Source organism: Protopterus annectens, chromosome 1.part2 (genome assembly GCF_019279795.1).
Source record: "Protopterus annectens isolate FY-2018-M chromosome 1.part2, PAN1.0, whole genome shotgun sequence".
Taxonomy (NCBI): domain Eukaryota; kingdom Metazoa; phylum Chordata; order Ceratodontiformes; family Protopteridae; genus Protopterus; species Protopterus annectens.
Genome location: NC_056727.1, coordinates 136,876,472 through 136,886,543, shown reverse-complemented (window position 1 = coordinate 136,886,543; position 10,072 = coordinate 136,876,472). Strand labels below are relative to the sequence as shown.

General features: G+C 48.6%; 1 protein-coding gene across 4 annotated transcripts in view; it reads right to left on the bottom strand.

The window, feature by feature from the left end:
• The window catches only part of CCDC88A (coiled-coil domain containing 88A), a 4,373,054-nt gene that overhangs the window by 1,230,846 nt on the left and 3,132,136 nt on the right, over positions 1 to 10,072 (bottom strand). The window lies entirely within an intron of this gene.

Sequence of the window (10,072 nt, the reverse complement as noted above, 5' to 3'; positions counted from 1 at the left end):
TTTCCCGATTTTGAAAAAAATTTCAGAACGCCGAACGGCATTTGCAACGCTGCTTCTGCATCGGACCATGCGGCAAAAAAGACTGAGGATATGACGTCGGTCATGCGCATTTGTACCCTGACGTCCTGATGTCAGTCTAATGCGCCTTGACCGACGTCAGCCTTATACTTTGATATTCGGGCCGACCGAGGACAGCGGACTACCCAAGTGTAAGGACTGCAGCAATGTGAGATGAAGAACATCTGCTCATCCATCAGATAAAGTAGCAGATTCTGAAGATCTTGTTTAAAGCTTCTTACTTGTAGGCAGGCCCAGGATACAGACTCCCAATTACCTCATATTCTGACTCACCTGGATTTTATCTCATATTTAGGATATATACAAATTTCTTTCCATTTGTCTTTTTTTAATGGTTTGTTAGCTTTCATCCCCAGTATCTCTTTATCCCTTTAGACTGATATTTATAATTTCTGTGCAGTATTTTATATAATCTAAAAAAATTAATTTGGAATGCCTGCATACATCACACAGACAGCAATAAGGAATTAAATGCTTTTGTCTTTTATTCTCACAGACTTCTCCAAATACTAACAAAACTTCCGTTTTTTTCATTTTCAACCAATCAAAAATCAGGACACTTGATATTCACTGTCTCGTTTAAACCAGGGGGGCAGAAATTAGAAGTTATGTACTCACCATAACGTTCCATCTGAGTAGGTGTATTCATTTGTCTGCAACCTGTGGGTTATGGATCCGATATCGGATCCGAACCGGCATGGTTTACCAGCTATGGATCCAAGCTCTCAGCTCCTCCCCTCACCCATAATGCCCTGCTCTCCCTACATGACCTCAGATCGAGTTTGCCAACAGCATGAACACCCTGAAAAGGGTAACACATCATATGCAGGAAACTGAAAAGGCCAGGGGGATAGGAGCGCGGGATGGTTGCAGACAAATGAATACCCCTACTCAGATGGAACGTTATGGTGAGTACATAACTTCTAAATCTGAAGTAGGAGATTCATTTGTCTGCAACCTGTGGGACAGAGTCCCCAGCTACCTGAACCTTGGGCGCCATCATGGAAGGATATTCGAGCACCGCTGGAGCCAAAGGATGCTCTACCCCTAGATGTAAGATCCAACTTGTAGTGGGAAATAAATGTATGAGATGAAGCCCAAGTGGTTGCTGCACAAATATCATCTAGAGGAATCCTAGCCTTAAAGGCGGCCGAGGTAGAGACTGACCGGGTTGAATGGGCATGTACACCCTCTCAAAGGGACTTCCAGAAGCTTGATAAGCCAATAAGATACATTGTGAAATCCAGCGAGATAATGAGACTTTAGAAATTGGCTTGCCCAAATTAAATTTAGCAAAGGAAATGAACAACTGGTCGGATTGCCTATGACCAGCCGTCCTGTTTAGATAAAATCTAAGTTGCCTGTGAACATCTAAGGAATGAAGCTTGTATTCACCCTTGTTTTGATATTTGGGAAAGAAAACAGGAGGTTAATGGATTGATTAATGTTTGCTTCAGAAGCTACCTTAGGAAGAAAGGACGGTTGGTCCAGAGGTAAACACGGTCCGGATGAAAGACCAAGTAAGGAGGCTTAGCTGATAATGCTTGAAGCTCTGAGACTCTCTTGGCAAGTAATGGCTACTAAAAATGCGGTCTTGAAAGATAAAAATTTCAGATCTACCGTAGCCGCCCGGTTCGGCGGTCAAGGCCTGGAGGACTAAAGAAAGGTCCCAAGGAGGAACCGCTTGCTTTACAGGGGGCCTGAGAAGGAAAGTACCTTTTAGGAAAATCTTACACAATCTGGCAGACATCAGAGGACTGGAGTCATGACCAATATGATAATGAGAAATTGCCGCAAGTTGTACTTTGACCGTGGAACTGCTGGCACCATCATTAAAAAGAGAGGTTAAGAAGTCAAGGACCAACGGGAGAGGAACTTTGAAGGGGTTTAGGCCTTGCCGCTCCGCCCACAAGGAGAACCGTTTCCACTTACTGCAGTAGACTTTCCTAGTGGATGGCTTATGAGCTGCCACCAGGATGGCCTTAACAGGGGACGAAATATCAGGAGTCCTGATCAGGAGTGGAACTGCAGCAGCCAAGCGGTCAGCTTCAGGTTGTCCAGATTCGGAGGAGATAAGTTGGATGGATGAGATATTAGATCCGGTATGGGATCTAGAATCCAAGGAGGATTCACTGAGTGAGACCTTAGGAAAGGGAACCAGATCTGTCGAGGCCAAAATGAAGCAATGAGAATCATTCTGCACCCCAACCGAGAGGCTTTCTGAAGAACTTGGAGCATCAGAGGCAAGGGGGGATAAGCATACAGAAGACCGGGTGGCCAAGCATGCACCAGAGCGTCTCTTGGGGCACCTCCGGGAGGAGGTATTAGAGCAAAAAAACTGTCGCACTTGGTGTTTGAGGGAGACGCAAAAAGATCGCAACAAGGAGTTCCCCACCGCGTAAGATGCTCCGCTACCTGAGTTTTGAGAGACCACTCGTAAGGGGTGAGAATGGTGCGACTGAGTTTGTCCACCAGGATGTTGGACCGACCCGGAATATGCGTTGCTATGAGAAAGCGGTTGGTGGAGATTGCCCATTCCCACACTCTCATGGCTTCGACAAAGAGGGTAAGACCTGGTTCCCCTTGTTTGTTGATATACCAGACAACCGACATGTTGTCCGATTGAATCGCAATTGTTCCCAAGGGAAGAAAGGCCTGAAGTGCTAGCAACGCTAAGAGCACTGCTCTCATCTCTAGAACATTGATATGCAGTGAGGTCTCTGAATCGCTCCACGTGCCTTGGACCGTCCGCCTGCAAATGCCCCCCACCCGAGGCGGGAGGCCCCGTGGTCACCGTGGCGAGAGGGGAGAGGCACAAAGGGCGGCCTCCGTGGAGATCTGGAGAGTGTAGCCACCACAGAAGGGACCGCCTGCACGCCTTGCTGATCGCAATGGGATGATGCATAGGAAGAGCAAGATACGACCACTGAGCTAGGAGTGTCCATTGAAGGATGCGCATATTGAACCTGGCAAGAGGAAGAAGCGCTATCGCTGCCGCCATGGACCCTATGGCCCTCAGGACCAACTCCGCCGGAACTGAGCTTGAGTGGAGAATGGCCCGCACCTGGAGCTGCAGGTTTTGAATTCTGTCCGCAGTGAGGAAGGCTCTCAATCTCCTCATGTCTAACCTGGCACCTATAAAATCTATGAACTGCGTGGGTGCTAGGTTGGATTTTTTTGTGTTTATCGTGATGCCCAGACAGGGAGCAAGATGGAGAAAGGAGTCTGGCGCCAAGAGAAGTAGATGCCTTGTTGGGGCGGTGAGAAGCCAGTCGTCCAGGTAGGGAAAGACCTGCACCCCCTGAAGCCTAAGGTGGGCCGCTACCACTGTTAATACTTTGGTGAACACCCTGGGGGCTGTGGTGAGACCAAAGGGAAGGACCCGGAATTGGTAGTGACTGGCTCCCAGCCGGAAGCGGAGAAACCTCCTGGAGTGTCTGTCCATTAGTATATGGTAGTACGCATCCTTGAGGTCTATGGAGCACATCCAGTGGTTTTCTCCCAGAAGGGGGAGAATAGACTGCAACGTAACCATTCGGAATTTCTCCTTGGGAACTGCCAGGTTCAAGAGAGAAAGGTCTAAAATTGGTCTTAGATCCCCCGTCTTTTTTGGCACTAAAAAGAACCTGGAGTAGAACCCTGATCCGATCTGGTCTGGGGGGACGGGCTGGATGGCTCTTTTCTTTAGCAGATGGCCAATTTCTGCCAAAGCGGCCTCCCACTGACCGGGTGGAACGTCGGGGAGGGACTTCAATTTTGGCAAATGACGAAAAGGTATACGGTATCCTCTGGATATGATCTGGAGGACCCAGCGGTCTGATGTTATGGACTCCCATGCCGCCAGGTGCTCCGAAAAACGTCCCCCGACTGCCTCCAGAGTGGAGCAGCCGGGCAACCCTTCAGGGCTGCGCTGGCCGTTCAGAGAAGGGTTCTCTGGACCCGAAGTTCCTGGGAGCCCCTCTGCCTCTAGGGCGGCGTCCTCCCTGTCCTCCTCTGCCACGGAAGGACTGGTTGTCCGGAGCAGGCTGGGATTGCTGCGACTTCCGGAACCACATCTTCTTCTGACCCTTTTGGTTCCTAGAATAGGGCCTCTGGGGTACAGAGAAGCGGATTCCGACGGCAGACAGCGCCTTCCGCCCTTCTCGCTCTAGGTCAAAGTGTCATGAACAGTTTTGCCAGAGAGGGCTGCACCTTCGAAAGGCGCGTTCGCAAATGACGCTTGAAGGGCTCCGAAATCGAATGACGGAGCCAGGCCTGACGCCTGGTAACTAGGCCTGCCTGCGGCTCTAGCGGCACCTTCCGTAGCATGGGACAGTAGCCGCATAGAGGTATTAGTGACTGACCTGAGAGTGGCCATGCGGGTGGAGTGCAGCACTTTGTCCTCCTCCGACATGGACTCTGGGGGGGATGCAGCGTATTCTTTTATAAGATCGGGCTGCATCCTAATCACATGTGCCAGGTAGTTCAGTTCCCTCACTGAGAAGGTCGCTGAACTAAACATCCGCTTCCCCAAGCGGTCCATCATCCGAGACTCCTTGCTCGGGGGATGGACTGAGGGACTCTCCTGAGCAAGTTCCCTCTTGGTGGCAGCCGCCGTCAACATGGCATCTACCGGAGGCCCCTTACTCCGATGGGCACGGTCAGCCGGGGGACTGAGAATACGGTCGGGCCTTTTTGGGATTGGCTCCACGGTGTCCGGTTCCTTCCACGCCCTGGTGGTAATTAGGTCCACCAGGGGGTCGGCAGGAGGGGACACCCAAGAGGTAGACGGGCCCGCTTCAAATGCCTCCAAGAACACGGACTCGTCCGAGGAAGACTTGGGGGCAGACCACCCCCCCCTTATGCGGAGCATTTCCATGATGTCTCCAAATGAGACATCCTCAGGGGGTGATCTTGGGGAGCCTTCCCCTTCCTCCAAGTCCGTGTCTTCTGTGAGAGACTCGGGGGAGTCAATGTGCCTCCTTTTGCACAAATGTTTGCGGGGAACATCCTCCGGGGGGCTGTCAGAGGACTCCTCGCAAACAGTGACCTGTTCCAAGGGAACAGCTTGGGGCAAAGGAGCGGGCTGTCCCAAGGGCCGGATGGTGGAAGCCTGACCCAGTGCAGATGGAGCGCGGGACGGAGCCGAAGCAAGTGCCGGGGGTCCAGAGACCCTCAACAGGGCCCTCTCCACTACATCAAAAGCCGAAGGGGAGCCGACCTCGACCAAAGGATCCGACAATCGGCTCCCCCTCGGATCCGAGAGTGGATCGAGCCGGCGGCGCCGGATCCGAAGGAACAGTGCGCTCTGACACAGACTGCGCTGAAGGAGCACTGATCCCCTCGGATCCAGGCTCCGAGAGGTCGGATCCGAAGCACTCGAGGGCAGGGTCGGATCTGAAGTACCAAGTACTATCGGCGCCAACCCACCCCCGGCTCCAAAGCTGCTCGGCTCCAAACCCGGGTAGTGGGTCGGAGAAGGAGCAATTGGCTTAAAGAAAGGGGTCGAGCTCCCCCCCAGAGGGGGGGGAGGCAAGAGCACTCCCATCTGCATCTGGGCCTGGATGAACCTTCTCATCATCCGGTCCAGATCAGCATCTGACAAGCTATAGGTTGATCTCGACGAGGCTACCGAGGTAGGCCTTGAGTGCCTCCTGGATAGCCTCGACGGAGATCGGGTCTCCTCCTCCTCAGGTCCCGGTGAAAAACACACGGGTGACCGGAGCTGAGGAGGGGGAGAACCAGCAGACAAGGAGGCCGGAGGAGAAGCCCGCTTGGCAGGCGGGGCCGAAACAGAGGTCTCGGCCCGCCGCTTATGGTGCTTCTCCCTCCGGTCCCTCTTTCTAGCTTCCCCCTCCTCCGAACCACTAAAGGGAGGTTGAGTCCCAGGAGGAGGAGGGGGAGCCGGGGAGGAGGGAACCGTCAAGTTCTCCCGAAGGAGCGGAGGCCGGAGCCAAGTCCGGGGGCAAAAGTCCCGCCAGGACAAGCTTAGACCTCCACTCCTTCAATGCCCTGGGGTTGAACCCTGCACAAATGGAACACCCAGATGTGAGGTGTTCAACCCCATATCAAGACGCGAGTGTGGCCATCAGCAGGGGAAAGCTTATGGCCACACTAGGAGCACTTAGAGAAAACAGCTTTAGGTTGCTCAGACATCCTAAAAGCTAAAGAGTTACTTAAACTAAGAGAGAAAAAGTAAAAGTAACCAAACACACACAACAGGCCCAAACACACACTACGCTACCAGCGAGGTGAGGGAAACTAAGTAAAAACAAATTTAAATCACTAAACAATTATAACTATCAAAAGAGGATCCTAAACTTTCACTCAACTTTCACAAAAAATCTAACTTTTATCAATGTAAAACTTTGAAAACACCACTTAGCTGAAGAGCTCGAGAACACTAATCTGGTCACCAGCGCGGCAAACTAGATCTGAGGTCATGTAGGGAGAGCAGGGCATTATGGGTGAGGGGAGGAGCTGAGAGCTCGGATCCATAGCTGGTAAACCATGCCGGTTCGGATCCGATATCGGATCCATAACCCACAGGTTGCAGACAAATGAATCTCCTACTTCAGATCATTCATTTTAAGCTGCCAAATTAAATTCTTAAATAATAACCCACAAGTGGGTGTGGGTATATCAGGATTTACCCACAGTTGGTGTGGTTTGATAACGTGATCATTAGGGCAAAGCCCCCTGTCCGTGCATATGGGAGTTATGTTCCCATGCTTGCAAAGTACATAAGTGTTACTGTACTGCATTACAAAAAAAAAAAATTGCCTGAAGCTCCTAGTGTACTGACTGTGCTTCTCAAACATTTTGGAAATATAGAGTATATTTTAGTGCATTTATTAAAACTGTATTTGCCTTAATATTGCTACAACTCAAGTGCTCTAGGTTGCACTGCATATGAATTGTTTTAGTGTTGTTTTAGCTGATTTTCTGTATATATAGACTTTTCTGTATATGTAGACTAGCTACTTATTCTACTGTATTACTGCCTCGTAAATCGTTTTTCAGTTGTGCATTTGCCTTGCTTCATTTAAAAAGTTTTAAATTGCTAATTTTGTAGAGTTTTAATGCAATTGCTACACACTCAAGTGTGTTAGCCTTTTCTGTGTTTATTTACTGCATTATTGAATTGTTTAGCCTGTTTTAACCAAAAAAATACCATTGTTTGCTTGTTTCCTGCCTTTCCTAGCTAGTATAGTCCAGATTCCAGGCTTTGCTGGTTTCAGGACTTTATTTTCTGTGTTCAGAGCTATCCAGATCATGCTGTGGTAGAGGGAAGTCCTACTGCTTACCAGTGGGAGTGATGAGCATTGTACTGCCTATCTAACACTAGAGGAGTGGTTTCCAGTTCTGAAATTGTAATTTTATTAGCCATTTGGGCTGATTTCTATCCCTTTCAGCTTTCTGGCTTAAAAACACATGTGTTTTTCGCATCGTGAAGCACTGTGGGGCTACGGTTAAACTATTCCAGGTGCCAGAAAGTTTGCTCTTCAAATTTTCCCCTAGAACTAGCTGGTTTCTCAGTAGCAGCATTAAAATCTAAACCCCTGTGACTAGCACTTGCTCTAGAACCTGCTGGAAAGCACTAGGAAGCCTCAAACTGATACAAGCACTCAACTCTCCTTGTTAATAAGGAGAAATTAATTGTAGGCACTAAATAGCCTATAACTGCAAAGTACCTTGCAAAGGTTAGGGAAAACAGCTCTTGTACTTCACAAAAAAAAGCACCTCAACATGCATGTCCAAGGGTCAGCTTCTGGTGATTTCTCCTGTCCACCTGGTGAATCTGGGCATACTGGGACAACTGCGTCATGTACACAGACAACCCTCTCCTCCTACCCCCCAATACTACAACTTGCGAGTGATGCACTTACATAGCAAAGCTCTCTCCAGCCAAAATTGTGCTAGACAGTCAAGAGGAGAAGGTCAACACTTCCACTACACCACAAGTAAAATATAGCCCTTCAAAACCCATACTATCAACACCCACACATAGCAACACTAAACCCACATATGCGGAGGCCCTTAACATTAATCTGTGCAAGCAACAAGGACCTCCGAAGCTGAAAGGCAAACAAACACCAGTCACAACCAAAGTGACACATGGCTCACAACACGAGTGTGCCACCCAACAACAGACCCTAAGGCAAGAAAATGTACCCAACACTTCAGTCATAGGCGACTCTATAGTCAGGCACACTGATGTCCCACTCACCAGCCTGAACAAGGAGAAAATTACAGTCAGTTGCCTGTTGGGTGCCAGGATCCACCACATTAACTACAGCACCCAAGTCACTCCACAACAAGTACAAATACGACTCGGTCATTATCCATGTTGGAGTGAATAACTTCAGACGCACCTCCCTGGACTACATGAAAAGAAACATGGAAGAGCTCTCGGATCATGTGGCCCAGGCAGGTATAACCCTAGCCCTGAGTAGCATCCTGCCTTTGCCCAGAATGATACCACAACACAAGGACAAAATGATCGACTTCAACAACTGGCTAAGCTTCTGGTATCATTCAAAGGGGATACAGTATCTGCCTGGGACGACAGGATCGACAAACCACGATGCTTTGCCAGAGATGGTCTGCACCTGTTGCCCCTGGAATTCAGGTTACTGGCTAAAGCTCTTGCCACCCCCATAGTACATTTTTTAGGCAAGGTTCAAAGGACAAAACCACCACCGTAACAGATACAAACATGCAAAATCTGAAGGTAATGCTAGAAGTCTAAACCTCAAAATGCACTCTCTCGAGGCACTCCTAAAAATAGAGAACATCAATATTTGTTCAGTAACTGAGACCTGGTTTAAAGCTCCAGAGAGCACCCCTGCAATACCAGGCTACAACTCTTACCACACTTTTCGGTCACCAAACCAAGACCAAAACAATAAAGGTAGAGGAGTGTCCATATTCACCAAGGATATTCACACCTCCAGGCTAGTTGCCCAACACAATGCATCTGAAATTCTCCAGGTGTAACTAATACTAGGTAAGACTGCAATCCAAATTGTAGCTTGCTACAGATCCCCCACCATGCCCCATGATTCTCACAACACCTTTCTAAACATACTGGAAAATATTAAGATACAACCAAACACCCTAATACTGGGTGATTTCAACTACCCTGTCATTAACTGGGAAAACTACTCGGGTACCAACACCTTTTCCCAACGGTTCTTGGAATTCATAAATTCCAATGCCCTGGATCAACTAATCCATTGTCCCACCAGGGCCTCCAATATCCTAGACCTGGTCATTACCAACATGGGAGATAGATGCTCCACACCAGTGGTCACCTCCTCATTGGTCAGGTCTGACCATAAGCTAATCACCCTTGACATCCACATCCCACCCCCCAGTAAGGAAACCTCCGTAAAAAAACTTCTCCAAAGCCAACTTCATGCTACTCAAGTCAGAAGTGACAAACTTCATGACACCCATGCAGACTGGAGCTGAAAGTTCGACTGCTGAATCCTACACTAAGGCACTGTACGAGCACATCCACCCGTGTATGAATCATGCCATCCCAAATAGAACCAAGATGCTCTCCTCTAAAAAAAAAAAAAAAAAAAAGAAAGCCAATCTGGTGGTCCCCTGCCATAAACAAACTATACAACAAAAGGAAGAAACTGTTGCAGAAAATAGGAAAATCCCAGGATGCAAAAACTCCCTTACCAGCCTCAGTAAGAAGCTGAGATCCCTCATAAAATCCTCCAAAGCTAGTTACAAATATAAAATTGCTAAAGATTCCAAAGACAACCACAAGGCATTCTATATTTATGTCAAGAATCTAAATGACAATGCTCAGATCTGCACTGAGCTACAACAAAATGGCATTAAATTTACTGATCCCAAAGATATTGCCAATATCCTGGCAGATCGAGTTAGTGTCAACTTCAACCCCCTCTCACCCCCTAAAGGGCCCATCTCAACACCAAAAGATTGCTAAATTCCGGTAATCACAACCACGCAGGTAGAAACCGCACTCTCCAAA